The sequence below is a fragment of the Ailuropoda melanoleuca genome, chromosome 13 (genome assembly GCF_002007445.2).
Source record: "Ailuropoda melanoleuca isolate Jingjing chromosome 13, ASM200744v2, whole genome shotgun sequence".
NCBI lineage: Eukaryota > Metazoa > Chordata > Mammalia > Carnivora > Ursidae > Ailuropoda > Ailuropoda melanoleuca.
Genome location: NC_048230.1, coordinates 59,381,520 through 59,396,649, shown reverse-complemented (window position 1 = coordinate 59,396,649; position 15,130 = coordinate 59,381,520).

Here is a 15,130-nt window from a genome sequence, read left to right as displayed (position 1 = left end):
TCACCCTCCTCAACCGCCTCCTGGGACAGGTACTAATGTTACCGCCCCTGTTCCAGGGATGAAGCCCTGGCGAAGTTAAGTACCTCTCAACACAGCCAGGACTTCAAGGCCCCGTCTGCCTCAGGGCCTTACTGCGTGCGGTGCACCCCGCCCTGCCCTCAGTGCCCGCCCTCGTGGCCTCGTCTGACCTTCACAAGGAAGCCTCAGACTGCGGGCCTTCTCCCCCGTGGCACTAGTGACGTTTGCGGCCGCACCATTCTCTGCGGTGGGGGCCGTCCTGCACACTGCGGGGCACTCCGCAGCATCCTGGCCTCTAACCTGCTAGATGCCAGTAGCACCCCTGTCCCTCAGTTGTGACAACCAAAACTGTCCAGACATGGCCAAGTGTCCCCCAGGGCCCCGCCCCGCTGCCCCCACCAAGGACAACCATCCCAGGGAGTAGGCAAGGAGGCTGCTCCTATGACACAGATGAGGGTGGAAACGAAGACCCGGAGAGGGGTGATGTCTTTCCCAAGGTCACTTGGAGAATTGGGAGCAGACCTGCAAGCAGGATGCAGGCCCGCTCTGCCAAGAGAAAGGTCTCGCGGCCAAGCTCTCCTGCTGGACTCACGGTCCTCCTGCTCAGTGTTGGTGCCAGCAGCGGGCCCGGAGCCGGCCCGGGCTGCCTGTCCTGCCACTCGCACGGTCCCGCTGGGGCAGCCTGTCCTTGCCCGAGCCCTCTGCTGTCGAGCTGAGGGAGGTGGCGCTCACCCTGCTCCCAGCTTTGGTTCTGTGAAGACCGCTCGGCCTTTGATATCAGAGAGACCAGCCTTCAAATCCCGGCTCTGCCACATCCTTACTATGGGACCTCCCTGACCCTCTGTTTCCTCATCTGAAAAGTGGGACGTTTGGACCAGAGCCTTTCAAGCCTCACCTAGCTCCGATGTTTTGGTGTTCAGACCAAGTAAAGTATCCTGTGTTTTAGTTCTGGCTGTGCCCCAACTCGAGGTGGCACTTTGGGCAAGTCACTGCCCCTCTTTAGAACCCAGTGTCCTCAAAGGCAGCCAAGATTTGTGCCAACAGAACTTCTCTCAACTGTGAATACTTCCCTGCCTTTGCTTATGCTATCCCTGCTGGGATACTATTCACCCCACGAGCCACCCGGAGAACCCCTACTTGCCCTTCAAGACTGAGGGGCGCCTGGGGGGCTCAGTCGGTGCAGCGGCTGCCTTCGGCTCAGGTCACGATCCTGAGGTCCTGGGATCGAGCTCCACATCGGGCTCCCTGCTCAGTGGGGCGTCTGCTTCTCCCTCTCCCTCTCCCCCTCCCTCCTGCTCATCCCCCCCCCAAATAAAAAAATAAAATCTTTAAAAAAAAGACTGAGCCCAAGTCATTTGTTCCAGGAGGTCTTTCTTATTCCTGCAGGCAGAGTTCATCGCTTCTTCCTCCATGCTCCCCGAGTACCTACCACCTGCTAACCCCGGGGCCCTGGTGGGTGTTAGGGGTGTGTGTGTATGTCCCTCCTAGAATGAAAGAGTCCTTGAAAATAGAGACCGGGTGTCCCTAATCCTGATATCCTCGTGGCCCACACAGTGCCTGGCCCAGAGTAGGTGCTCAATAAATGTTGAATAAATAAGAATGAATGAATGGCAGGAGTAGAGGGTTGCCAAGACCCTGAGCGGTTCCAACACTCTAGAATCCAGGGAAGGAAGCCAACCTCTTGCTGTCACCCAGTCTCACGTTCAGAAGACCGTCCCCACCCCCACTCCCAGCAAGTGCCTGCCACCCCCGCCACCCCCACATTCTGCGGACCCAGCGAGTGCCTTGGACAGAGACCAGACACTATTTAAAAAATGCTGTTATCCTCAGCGGAGCCGCCACTATCGGGAGCTGTCTGTGCAGAACCGCATCCTGCGTGCGCACAGACACAAGTGAGTATAGGAAAAGCTTGGCTTCTCCCATTTTTCAGTCCATCCCAGGCTGAGGACTAGGCAGGGACCTGCATTCTTCACATTTATGCTCTGCATACACAGGCTCAGACCCAAGCTCCTGGTGGATACGGGGAGGTGGCCAGTACTTCAGAATTCCCTCCCTCTCTCATCTCCTCCAGGAATCTCTCCTCCTCTTCCTCTAAGCACGTGTCCCCAAATTGCCCTCGATCCCCTCTTCCAGGAAGTTCTCCCACTGAAGAGAGCAGATCTCTCTTCCCGTTCGGCGGGGCGGGGGGAGTGACAGAGGGAGAGAAGTTCCTGAGCTCTTTGAGAGCCATCCATTCAACAGGTATCTTCTGGAAAGTTACAAGAACACCTGTCATAAGTTTAACTTCTTGGGGCTCAGTTGTTCACCTGTAAAATAGGGTAAGGACTCCTACAAGATCAAGTCCTTAGAAAGGGAGGGCTCTGTGGTTTTTATGTCAGTCCCTCAAAGTGACACATCAACTCCAACTTCCACTGAAAAACAAGAACGCTGTGTCCAGTTCAGCTGCTTCCTTCCTGTGTGACCCCGGGCAAAGTCCCAAGCCCCTCTGTGCCTCTGGGTGCAAAAGGAGCCCGTTTCCGATTTCAGCTCTGGGGGCCAGAGTTTCTAGGATTCTATCAGGAAGCCACTTCCTCTTTCCTCCTCCTACCCAAGGAAGGGGCCGGAGCCTCCAAGAGGAGGTGGGGGGGGTGCCCAGAGCTTCCCGGGGTGGGGAGGAGGGTGTAGGAGAGGAGGATGTGTCCTAGCCCGGGTGTGAGAGACGAGTTAACAGCTCAATTGTTATTTCAATTACACGGATTATTTGAAAACAATATTATGAGTTTCATCACTGACAACCCCGGGAAATGGCTGCCATGGCAACTGGGGGAAAAGAATGGCCCTGACCAGCCAATCAGAAGTTCCAGCCGTGCCCCCAGTTTGTACAAACTCTCTCCTCCATGGGGGCCTCTCCCCTCCTCCACTGGGGGAGGAGCTTTGGAAGAAGGATGGAAAGAAGGAGGACCACTGTGCAGAAAGGAAAAGGTCCAAGGAGGAAACTGAGGCCAAGGGGAAGAGGAAAGCCAGGAGTTGGCTGTTTGTCCCCAAGTCCTCGAGGGCAAGGACCGTGCGTGGTCCACAGTGCCCTCCCCGGGGCTGAGCACAGGCCTAGCCCAAAGCAGACACTCTGTAGCAGGGCTGGCTCCAGACCAGGCTGCGGTAGGGGAGGGGGAGGTCAGGCAGACAGCGGGGGGATTTCTCTGAGAGCTCCTGGCAGACTGTCTTTGTCCCCCTTCATCAAGGAGAGATGGCAACCAGCTTCACCTTTCACTGACAGGGAGAGTGGTGGGTCAGGAGCCACCGCTGGGCCCGAGCGAGGGCAGGTGAAGCCCGGGACGCTCTGAGTACCGGCCAAGAGCCCAGGAGCCCCGTCCCTGCTGCCCTCTGCAGAGCCTCTGTGCCCAGCAGCCCTGGGCCCTTCTGTCTGCAAATGAGGCACTTGAGCGGTCTCCAGAAAAAGCCTTGTTCCTTCGAGAACACCCCGTGCTCTCCTTCCTCAGAAAGAGCCCGATTCGACCGGCAGCTGGCTGGGCTCAAGCCCTGCAAACGCTCAAGCCCATTTCCCATCTTGCTTGAGCCCCCCTGCTGCCCACTCCCATGTCCTTGTCGCCGCATCATGTACCAAACAAATCCCTTCATAAGCCTTACTAGTGCCCAGCACCGGTCTAAGCACGGTGCAAACGTTTACGCTTCACCACGACCCTGGGAAGCAGCTACTGTGATTATCATCCCCATTTTTCAGATGGGAAAACTGAGGAGGTTAAGTCACCTGTGAAAATCAGGCAGTTAGGGAGGAGCAGCGGAGGGACCTAAACCCAGACGGTCTGGCTCGGGAATCCAGGCTCTTGGCTACTATCCTAATTCCTCCTGACAGAAGATAGCCTGACCCGAGTCTTGTCTCATGGCCAGAAGACTCATAACATTCAATTTTGATTGCTTCCTCTTATATTGGGGACCCCCCCAAGCACTCGTCCTGAAGCTCATGCACCCTCTTTTTGTATCTTCTCAGGAGGGGAATAGAGGGCAGTCGAGGACAGAGTGGGCAGTTGGGGATGTTGACAAGTGGACATTCATAGCTCAACACTGGCACTCGCAGCCCCAAGACCTGAGCGGGCTGTCAGACGATCAAGGGCACCCTCATTAATTTGGTACCTACTGTGAGCAGCACACCCATTACCTCAATCATTCCCAGTCACAGTCCAGCAAGGGAGTGGTCGCTTTCCCCATTTTACGGGTGAGGAAACTGAGGCTCAGAACATCAAAGAGTCTTGCTCAAAGCCACCCAGCTAATAATATGTATCAGATGAGGACGGGTGCCCAGATCTGTCTGCCTCTAGGTCAAGACATGGTTCCTGTCCTCGAGGGACTCTCAGAGAGACAGCACAGATGATGAGGGCTCCCGAAGGGCTGAAGGGGGCATTCAGACCGAATGGCAGGCAGAGCTCAGCCCAGGTGAACAAAGGCCCGTGGGCAGGATTGGATGCTGGAGCACAGACGTAGCTGGAGCAGGTGCGTGTCGGGGCTCGGCGGGTGACCATGTCAGTTGATGGGATGGGGCCTCAAATGCCAAGCAGATGGTTTGGAGCGGATGGGTGAGGCCACAGGGAGCCATTGCTGGCTTAGGAGCCTCTTTGCCTCCCTCCCGAGGAGGCCTCCCTCTTGCACAGCGGAGCAATTTCCCAGAGCATTTTCTCTAATTTGTGATTGTTTTCCTAACCCAGAAGCAGCGAGAGCCTCCAGATTCTCCCAGCCCACAAGCAGAGCTGAGCTGCCAGAGCGGCTGGTCTCCGCCCCCAGTCCAGCCTACTTGGGGACCTAGGCCCCTCCCTCCCCAAAGCCCCCCAGGGTACAGAGCAGGCTGGGGAGAGGGTGCTGTGGGTGGACTGGGTTGACCAGAGCCCCAGGGGTAGCTTCAGGGCAGGAGCAGCCACCTGCCCGCTGACAGGGCCTGAGGAGAGGAGGTCTGCTCTTCCCAGGGAGGGAGGGGGCACCAGGGCTCCGCAAAGGGGGAGGAGCCCCCCCCCCCCCCAGGAAAAGGAGCTCAGGGAGAAGACGAGGGTTCAGAAAAGATGCAGAATTCTGTTAGGAACAGGGGCTGGCAGCTAAGTCAAGTGGCGAGGTGCTCAGAGAGGGACTTGGGTCTCCAGGAGGGGATGGTGCTCAGGGAAAGGACTGGGGGCTCCAGGAAGGGGGGGGGCGGCTCCACAAGGGGCTAGGGCTCTTGTAAAAGGGAGCATGAGCTCTGCTGGCGATTCTGGGGAACAGGGGCTCCCTGCCCTGAGAGGAGAGAGTCTCCACAAGGAGATGGGGCTCTGAGAAAAAGGTGGGGATCTGGAGGAGGGGATTCTAGCCAGGGGCTCAGTTGGGGGCATGGGATTTGTGAGGAGAATGAAGGGGTCTTCAGGGGACAGACGCTCAGAAGAAAGCACACGGGTTGTGTGAGGGGATCAAGGGCTAAATCAAAGGGTCAGAGGCTCCAGGAGGGGTCAGGGCTGCTGTATAAGAGAACCTGGCCCAAGAGAAATGTTAGCGTAGGAAGGGCTGGGGGTTGGGAGACGAGAATGGAGGGGCCCCTCCTTCTAAGGGTTGTTTGGGAATTAATGGCAACTATTTCCTCCCAATCCATCAGCAAGGTGCCCTATTTTGTCCTGGCTCATCCTAGCCCCAGCTTGTCTCCTTGGCCCACACAGGCCCCTTCCCCTTAAGACCCCTCACCTTGGTCCTCTGCTTCTCCATATCTTCCAGGCTGAGCCCTGAGTCCTTCTCCACTGCTCCATAAATGCCCCAGGGGGCACCTGTTCCCTCTAACTCACCCATGTGGATTTCATAACCTGCTGCAGCCCAAGTGCATTATTAGCGGGTACTTCAGACACCAGCAATGATCAGTAAGGTAGTTCTCCCTCCAAGCTAACCTCAATCCCTCCAGCTGCAAGTGCAGCCAATTTCCTCTGTTCTGTCCTAGGAATAGAATACAGCTGATCTGCGGGCCGCTTTTTATCAGGGCATCTGTCATAGCTTCAGGGATGTAAAGTCTGCTCTCAAATTTCTCTCCTTTAGGTACATGAATCCAGGTCCCTCCACTGGCTTTCCTGATTACTATATTTATTATCAGGCATCTCCAAATGCTTGTGGTAGGGTTTTACCAGAGCCTGGCATAACGGAGGCTCACAAGAAGTGTAGCTTGTATGGGTGAATGAGTTGGTGGATTGATGGATGAATAACAAAGAGATGAAAAGACAGGTGTTAGTAGTGGCAGTGGACGACAGGTAGATAGATGGAGGGTGGAGGTGGGTGACCTGTGGGCAGATGATGTTTAAATGGAGGTGGGTGGGCAAGAGGATGATGGATGGATAGATGGATGGATGGATAGATGGATGGACAGGTGGATGGTGGGTGGTTGGATGGGTGGATAAACAAGTAGGTGGGTGGGTGGGTGGATGGATGGATGGACGGATGGATGGACAGGTGGGTGGGTAGAAGGATGGATGGAAGGATGGATGGATGGATAGATGGATGGCAGGCAGGAAGGATGGCTTGGATGGGATGTTGAATGGATGAATAATGTCAGCAGGCATCTCAACTTTTCCCCATATCTCCCAAGTATAGACTCCCTAACTTGATTAATGGCACCCCAGATCCCTGACACCCGGGCTGGAGACCCGGTCATATTTCACGTCTCCCTCATTTCCCACAACCAAGCAGCTCTGAGACCTGCGGATCCTATTTCCTTGGTGCCTTTTCCCTTTGGCCCCAGTTCTCCATGAGCTCATTTAAGCCCCCCAGCTTGTCTCCTGGACAACTTCCACTGCCCATGCCCTGTGCTTCCTTTCTCCTTCCTTCACGCTGACTCTGAAACAATGCCATCGGCATGACCTTCCTACAGCTCAACTCCAGTCAACAACCTGCAATGGCTCTTACTGCCTAGAGCTCCACGCTTCTGAATTCAGCTGAATCTCCCCTTTTGGGGCCTCTCTCCTTCCTCTCCCTTATGTACTCTGTACCAGGTAGCCTGGCTGTGGCCTGGACATTCATCACTTCCCCTCCTTTGCTTATGCTGTCCCTACCACTTGGGAAGCCTTCCTTGTCCCCTCCACTGGTGGCAATGCCATCCGAGACTTCAACACACAGCTCAAGTGCTGCTTCCCCAGTGAAATCTTCCCCAATCCCTCCAACCACATATAACAGAACAAGCCACTTCATCAAGACACAGTTACTGAGCACCTACTATGCGCTCAATTGGCTTAAGGGCCCTAATGACGGGAGGGGGAGGATACAGGATGAGAAAGATACAATCTTTGCCCTCAAGGGGACACAGCCTGCGTCTGAGTGTGCGGGTGCACACAAACACAGAAGTCAACGGGAAAAAAATAAAGGCAAAATAGTGTAATACAGTGAATGAGTATAGAGAACTCCCTGTGGGCTAGGCACTGTTCTAAGGGCTTTACTTCCAGTAACTCATTCAGTCCTCTCAATGAACCTACGAGGGAGGTACAGATGAGGAAACTGAGGCTCAAGTTTGGGCAATTTTTCTAAGGTCAGCCGGCTAGTAAGTGGCAGAGCAGGGACAGAAGTGGGCAGTCCCGCTCCTGGTCTGTGCTCCCAACAGGGCACCATGGCAGGTGGCTGGACAGAGACATTCATGACAGGGCGCACTCTGACCTCCCAGTGCCCCCCCGCCGGGATTTCCTCCCCTGCCGCCCTAGTCCCCAGCCCTGCCAGCCCAGGCAAGGGGCTCGCATGAAAAAAATGAACATGAAAGAAAAGAGGACTTGCCCTGGGCTTCAGTTCCTCCTCTACCTGATGGGGTTGGGCCCATCTGCCCCTAAAGGCCCTTTCAGCTCTAAAATGTATCATCCTACACACAGCTGCTTGGCTGACAGAAGATAGAAGCCCTGGGAGCCTCTTGGCCTCCGGGCCTGGCTGCATGTCCCAGAAACTCCCTGTTGTCCCTGAAGCTGCCCCTGCAGCCCCGGGGTTCCTGTGGGCCCCACTGGGCAGCAACAGTCCCACGTGTGGTCACCTGAATCTGTCCAGCTCATCACTGCCCATCATCCTGTCTGCCCACTGACCTGCATCCTTCCGCCTCGGCTCCCCGTCCATCAGCCTGCCTGCGCCCATCCACCTCGTGTCCCCTGCCTGCCTGGCGTCTGCCACTGTGCCCATCTCACACACACACACACACACACACACACACACACGCACGCGCGCGGAGGAATCCACCTCCTCGCCCCCAGGCCCTTATGCTGCAGGCACCACAGTGAGGACAGAGAGGTCGGGTGGGGCCTCTCCTTCCTCGCTCACAGAGAAGTCCAGTCCTAACATCAGAACCTACTTCCCTGGAGCCAAAGCAGTTCTCTGCCATCCGGCACCCTCTCCCTTCCCCGGGGGACCCCCAACTCCCTCCTCGCTGGGCCCAAGGGCTTCCTACTTAAAGAATCTGGTCAGGGCCACATGCCTTCTGCCAAAAATGTCCAAGGGGTCCCCAAGGAAATCGCTGGACAAGAACGTGAAGATGTGTGTACAAGGATGTCCGTCGCAGAATTGTTTGTGATCACAAAGTGTTGGAAACAACCCAAGTGTCCAACGGCGGGGGCTGGTTAAATGAGTTATGGGCCAGCCGCACAATGGAGAACCACGCAGCTCTTAAAAAATGATGATGTAGATGTATATTTATCGAAATGGCAAGACAGTCACAATATATTACAGAGCGGAAAAGCAGGTTACAAAGGCATATGTATAAAGCAAGATGCCATTTTTATTTTTTAAAAATCTATATATGTCAAGAAGTATATGCACTGAAATGTTAGCCAAGTGGTGGTGGGATTATGGCTAATTAAAAATGCTTTCTTATATAAAAAGACGCACACACACACACACGAGTTGACACATGCATATGTAGTCACTCCGTACTGACAGCCACCAGCCCAGCACGGCACTAAGTCAGGCTTTGTCTGCACCTCTCCTACTCCCCCCTACAATCCTAGAAGGTAGGGTAGTAAAGCCATTTTATAGATGAAGAAACAGAGGCCCGGTTACGTGGCAAAGTCAGGATTTGAACTTGGCTTTCTCTGACTCCAGAGCCCATGCTCTGAATCAGGAGGTCGTCACGTTCTCTCATTTTGTTTATCTCTAACTTGCCTGTTTTAAAAAAAATTCCATATATTTACTTGGGTGGAGGAGAAACGACAGAAGTTAACAAGACAAGGAGAAAAAACGAGGCAGAGCAGCCGGTCCTCAACTTCTGGGGTCCTTGAGCAGCTTCTCTGCAGATTTCCTCCCTAGGCCTGTCCTTCTCTCCTCCACAGGTGCCCATGCGGCTTGCTGGGGAGGGAACGGGCAGCCCTGGGGACGACTGCGGCTTACGTATTACAGGCGGCAATGCTGTGTGCCCGGATGCCCCCTCCGCAAGCCCATGTTTAATTCAGCGAGGGTGCGAGCGCTTGCCTTGAGCCTTATGCCATGCTAGATGCTGGGTACACCCAAATGGAAAAGCCCGGTGCCCCCTTCAGGATCTTTTCATTGATGGCTGGGTTTCTCAACCTCGGTTCTGTCAACAATTTGGGCGGCACAATTCTTGGTTGCGGGGGAGGGGGGGCTGTCCTGTGCCCTGCGGGGGTGTTTGGCAGCACCCCTGGCTTCCACCCACAAGATGCCAGTAGTGGCCTCCTATCCAGCTGTGGCCAACAGAAATGTCTCTAGACATTACCAAACGTCCCCTAAGAGGCAAAATTGCCCCTGGTCAAGAACCACGGATCTAGTGGATAACACAAAGGAGGCAGGAAGAGAAAACCTAAAACGATCGCTATGGGGCTCCGTGTAAGTGGGAGTCACGTGTGCCTGGAGGGGCCAGAGAAGTCTTCCTGGGGTGCACCTGTCCTTGAAATGCGAGGGTCGCTCGAGGTTCATTTCATTCTACAGACTTATCCTGCTTGATCTCATCCATTCTGTGGGTTCCAAGATCTACTTCTGGCCTAGCACCCCCAGGATGGGCCCAGTCTTCCCTGCACCACTGCCCAGCTGGCATCCCCACCGAATGTCCCACCAGCATGGCCTCTGCCTCTTCTTGAAAGCCCCTCCTCCCATGACCCACACGGCCTCCCAAGTCACAAACAGGGGCTCCCCTGCTCCCCCACATCTAGGAAGTCTCCCGGCCCAGTCCATTCTACTCTGCCAGCCCTGGCAGGCCCTCCTCTGCTCCCCAGGCCCGGGCACCAGCAGTGCTGGACCCCGTCATCCCCGAAAACCGTTCTCCAGCCAAAAGAACGGCGAGGCTTCTGAAGGCAAACCCGTCATACCACTCCCCTGCTGAAAACCCTTCAGTGCCCCCACTGCTCCCAGACTAAGTCCAGTCTCCTCTTATGGTTTCCAAGACCCATGGGACCCAGCTGCTGTCCGCCTCGCTGGCCTCATTTCCCGTAACTCCCACACCGGCACCCCAAACTCTATGTGTTCCTCTTCGGGCAACTGAACTTGCCTTTCCTCCAATATTCCTCCTCCCCTCCGGGCCTTGGTACCCCTCACCTCTTGGCCTGGAGCCTGCTTTCCCTGCCCTCATCCTCCCTCGAAGCCTTCATTCTCTAGCTAGCTGTTAAGCGACCAGACAGGTCCCTGCTTAAACGCCACTTCCTCCCGGAAGCATTGGCTGCCCACCCCCCTCCCCCGGGGGCCACAATGGGCTCTTATCACGGCTTATGAGAACTGTGTGTCAGTGTCCTTTCTGGGACCACCGGACTCCTGTTAGCTGGGATCCTGTCTACTTACTCACATTTTATCTCTAGCATTCACTACAATGCTTAGCGCACACTAAACTCCTAGCATGTGTGTGCAAATACATAGTTTTAACTGGACAATGAGTGGATGGACGGTAGACAGACAGATGGGTTAGGTAGATGCAAGGAATAGCTCCTGTTTGAGTTGGGTGTTTAATGCCTTGAAAGATCTTCAAGGGAAGGGCGTTCAGGTAGAAGGGCAGGTGTGGCTGAATGCGGGAGTGTCGGGAGTGTCGGGTTGGAGGCACAGTGGGAGATAAAGGAGGATGCAGACGGATTACAAGGACCTTGAATGTCAAGGTGCAGAGTCTGGACTTAATTCAGTAGGCGATGGGGAGCCATGGAAGGGTTTTAATCAAACAAGTGACACGAGCCCACCTCCGTTAGAGAAAGATGGCTCTGGCTGCGGTAGGGATTGCAGATCAGAGGCCAGGAGGCCAGGGAGGAGGCTGCCGCAACAGTTCAGGCAAAGTCAGTGAGGGCTGAGTCTGAGCAGGGGTCATGGGACCGATGGAAGGTGGGAGAAGGGAGAGACCAGGGTGCAATGTAATCTGTGGGCACCTAGCTCAAGTGGGGATGCCCCGGCCTCGTGCAGGGACCGGGCCGTCCCTGGAAGGATCCTGAGGTCAGAGACAGATGCTGGTGATTCTGACAGAATTCCAGGCAGCCGAAGTCATGCACAAAACCAAACAGAGGAACCACGCATTCGGCCCCGTGGGAAGCAAGGGACACAATTAGAGGGATGATAGTCACCATACTGCTCCCTTACAGAGTGTCCTGTGTGCCGGGCTCTACACCAGGCACCAGGCACACCCGTGCACACTTCATCTCCACACAACCCAATGAGGCAGGCATGACTTTTTTCCCCCCTCCATTTCACAGAGAAGGAAACAGCCTCAGAGAGGCAAAGTAATTTGCCCAAAGTAACACAGCCAGAAAAATCACAAATCCAGGCTGGCCTGACGCCCACGACCATGTTCTTATTCGGTTATTTATATACACAGCAGAGGGAGCTGGTAGCCAGTGGATGACTGAAGGCTTGTGGGTCTGATGAGGAAGCCAGAAGTTCCCAGCCTAATCCCAGTGTGACAGCAAGAAGGGGCCTGCTGATGGGGCATGAAAGGAACAGAGGGGGAGAAGGAATTTGCCCAGGTCCCTGCACTGCGTATGTTCAGACTCAGCTTGATACATTCAGAAAGGTGGGTCCCCACAGTGAGAGAACTGTGAGCAGTATGAGAGAAGGAGTGAGCAGTGCTTAACCTCCAATTGGGCCATCTTAATGGGAATTAAAGAAAGGCATATTCCTCTGGGGGCATGTAGCCTTACAGGCCCAGGGCTGGTTAGCATATGAAGACTTTCTTGCAAATGCCAGAAAGATGTTCCCTTCTCCAGGAGGACACAGTCTGCCTTTATGGCACCTGATTTGTTGAGTGGAGCTTACGAAGGATTTCAGCCTCTATTCTCCTCCTGCATTGAGTGCCCTCAGACAGTCAACAACCTGCCCAACTGTACATGACACGTATGCCTCCAACCACTGCGTCCTGTATCCATTTCCTAGCCGCCACTCTGCACCATCTTGTAGAAAACATTCCCTCTGGCAGATACATAGAGCTTGGATCATTCTACAGACAAGTTTCTTGTTAGCCCTTGCCTCCTCCATCGGAGAAAAGACAAAGTCTGATTATACCCACTGCCCTGATGAAACAGTTGAGATTGGAGACTGTCCTGATGGTGGAAAAAACAAAACCAAACCAAACCAAACACCCAAGGCCTTCTTTAGAGAGGCCTGTATGGAAACAACCAGGTTCTAGGAAGCAGAGGCCTCTACTCCCGAGCTCCATCTTAAGGGCGCTCCGAGGTGTCCAGGGAGGTGGTGGGTACGCCCACCCTCACTGGGAGAGGAGGCTTCTCTCCCTGGGTCTGGCCTGAGGCCTGGGTCTTCTCTCAGCCTGACTGGAGTAGATTCACAGTCTTGTCCCTGACCCCTAGCGCCCTCTTTGGGTCAACTCCAGGCCAGGATGGGGAAGCCCCCAGCCCAAGCCCCCTCCTTGGGATCTCCTCTTCCCCAAGAAGCACTTGACTCCATCCTCAGCCCCCACCCCCTCCCCGGCCGGCCGAGCTAAGAGCCAGCTGCTGCGCGAGTTATATAAACAGGAATCATTCTCTCTCTCTCTCTCTCTCTCTCTCTCTCTATCTCTCTCGGAATACCTGAGGCCGCAGTTCCGAATGGAACTTCCTGATGGAAGTAAAGGGGGAGGGGGAAAGAACAGAGAGAGGACAGGAAATTTAATTGCTGACTCCTAACACCCACGTGGAAAATAAACTGGCTGCTCCAAACTTTGCTAACTGGGAGGAGACAGGCCCTCCTGGGGTCCCTGCCCAGCCCCGTCTGATGGCTTTGCGATTCTGTGCTCCTGCAAAGGCCTGTGCCAGGGGATTGAAGTCCTGCCGTTAGGCACAATTATTGCACACCACCAGAAACACTGGAGATCACACCTTTTTAGAGAAGGGCTGTGACTTGCCCGGGACTGCACCACACCTTTAGGGGCCCAGCTGTGTCCTCAATGTCTGTTCCTTAGGCTTCTCCACCAAAGTCTCTTGGACAGCTTTCCCTGGGTACTGGCCTCGAGTGCGGCACGTCTCAAACACCTCTTGCATTTAAGCAAAGTATCTTCTTGCGCTGCTTGCAATTCGATGGCAAGAAACTGCTCCACTCCCCCGCTTCCCCAAACCTGCCCAACATATAAGGAGAGCTGGTGAGGCCTGGAAGTCAGGGCTCCTAGGTCCCCATTGTGGCTCTGGATGGAGCTTACTGTGTGACCCAGGCCTCTGTTTGCCATACTTCAAAATAGGAAGGAGGGGAGCCCAGGTGGTCACAGTCAGGAACAGGGGAGGGAAGGGATTTCTTGTCTCCAGGAGTCGGCTGAGAGGGCCCTTCAGGAGGGACAGCTGCCCCTTGGTGGAGAGAAACCTGGCTGGCTTTGCAAAGTACCTTCCCCGGAGACATTGGCAGCGATGGTCCCAGAAGGGCACACAGACACTCTCAGGAAGCAGTGTTTAAATGTTGACAACGGCCTTCCCTGCCAGGGGGAATGGAAGAGGAGCATCCCAGACACTGGGGAAGGAAGAAGGGTAGGGGTGGAGTGGAGAAGTAGCTGCCACAGGCTGGCAGGGGGTGGGGGGTAGGGAACAGGTGACCGCCACAGAGAAACTGGGGCAGGCAGGATGGAAGATAAGCGGAAGAAATACAGTCATAGGTGAGCAAAGACCAGAGGGTGTCATTACAGGTGTAGAGGCCAAATTCCAAAAGGGGCTGTAGGAGTAAGTTGTTGGAGTGGGGGCACTGATGGACAAGTACAGGGGGTACCAATGAGGAACAGAGGGGCACAGTGGTTAGGGAGGAGCCTCTGAGTTCCAAGGCCACGGTGATGCTGATATCTGGCAGGGCCACTGACTACAGGGGGAAGAGGATAAGATCCAGAACCCCACTAGAGGGGCAGACGGAGGGCTGGCAGCAGGCAAAGCCTTCGGATGGGCCTCGGCCTGTGCTGTGCACCTTGGTTAGCCCCAGGGACCCAGAGAGAACTGGAATCAGACCCAAAGAAAACGGAGTCGGGGTGCGCAACCTCTGGCCAGGCCTGAAGGGCTGGGAGGGCCGACTGAGAAGGTAGAACCCTCCCAGAAGCACGAGTGTCCAAAGCCTTCCCGCGGCTTCAAACTGCGTCGTCTCTGCCCGCCACCAGGGGGTGCCCCGGCAGCTAGGGAGACCTCGGGGGAACTCCGGGTGAGCTCCTCCCGCCGCAGCCCGGCCTGGACGTCTCCAGCCGCGCGCCAGCTGGGTCAGGGGCCTGACAGTGCCGGAGAGGAGGAAGGCGGAGGTCAAGTCTCGAGGCGCTAGGGAGACGGGTCCCGGCCGTGCCCACCGCCGATCGCCGGGCACCGAGCGCGCCCAGAAAATCCACAACTCCCCCTTCAGCGCCCCGGCCCCCGAGGGTCAGTCCCAAGTGGCGCTCCCTTTTGGACGTGAGGCCGTCGGGCCCTATCCTTCTCCCAAGGAGGGGGCAGTGTTCCTGGAGCCCGGTCCTAGGGAAGAGGGCAGCGCGGCCCCTCGCTCACCGCTGGTCCGCCGGCCGGTCCGACGGCCCGAGGGCGGCGGGGTCGCGCTGGTGGGGCCGGCGGGGGTCCCCATGGGCCAGCTCCCCCCTCCCCCCGAGGTGGCCGCAGCCGTGCGTGTCGCCGCGCCGTGAGTCTGCCTCTGGTGCCCCCGGACGCGGCACGACCTCGCACACACACACCGCGCGCTCACGCTCGAGCCGTGCGGTATTTCCCTAGCCCGGACCCCGCCTCTGGGAGGGGCCCGGCAGCCG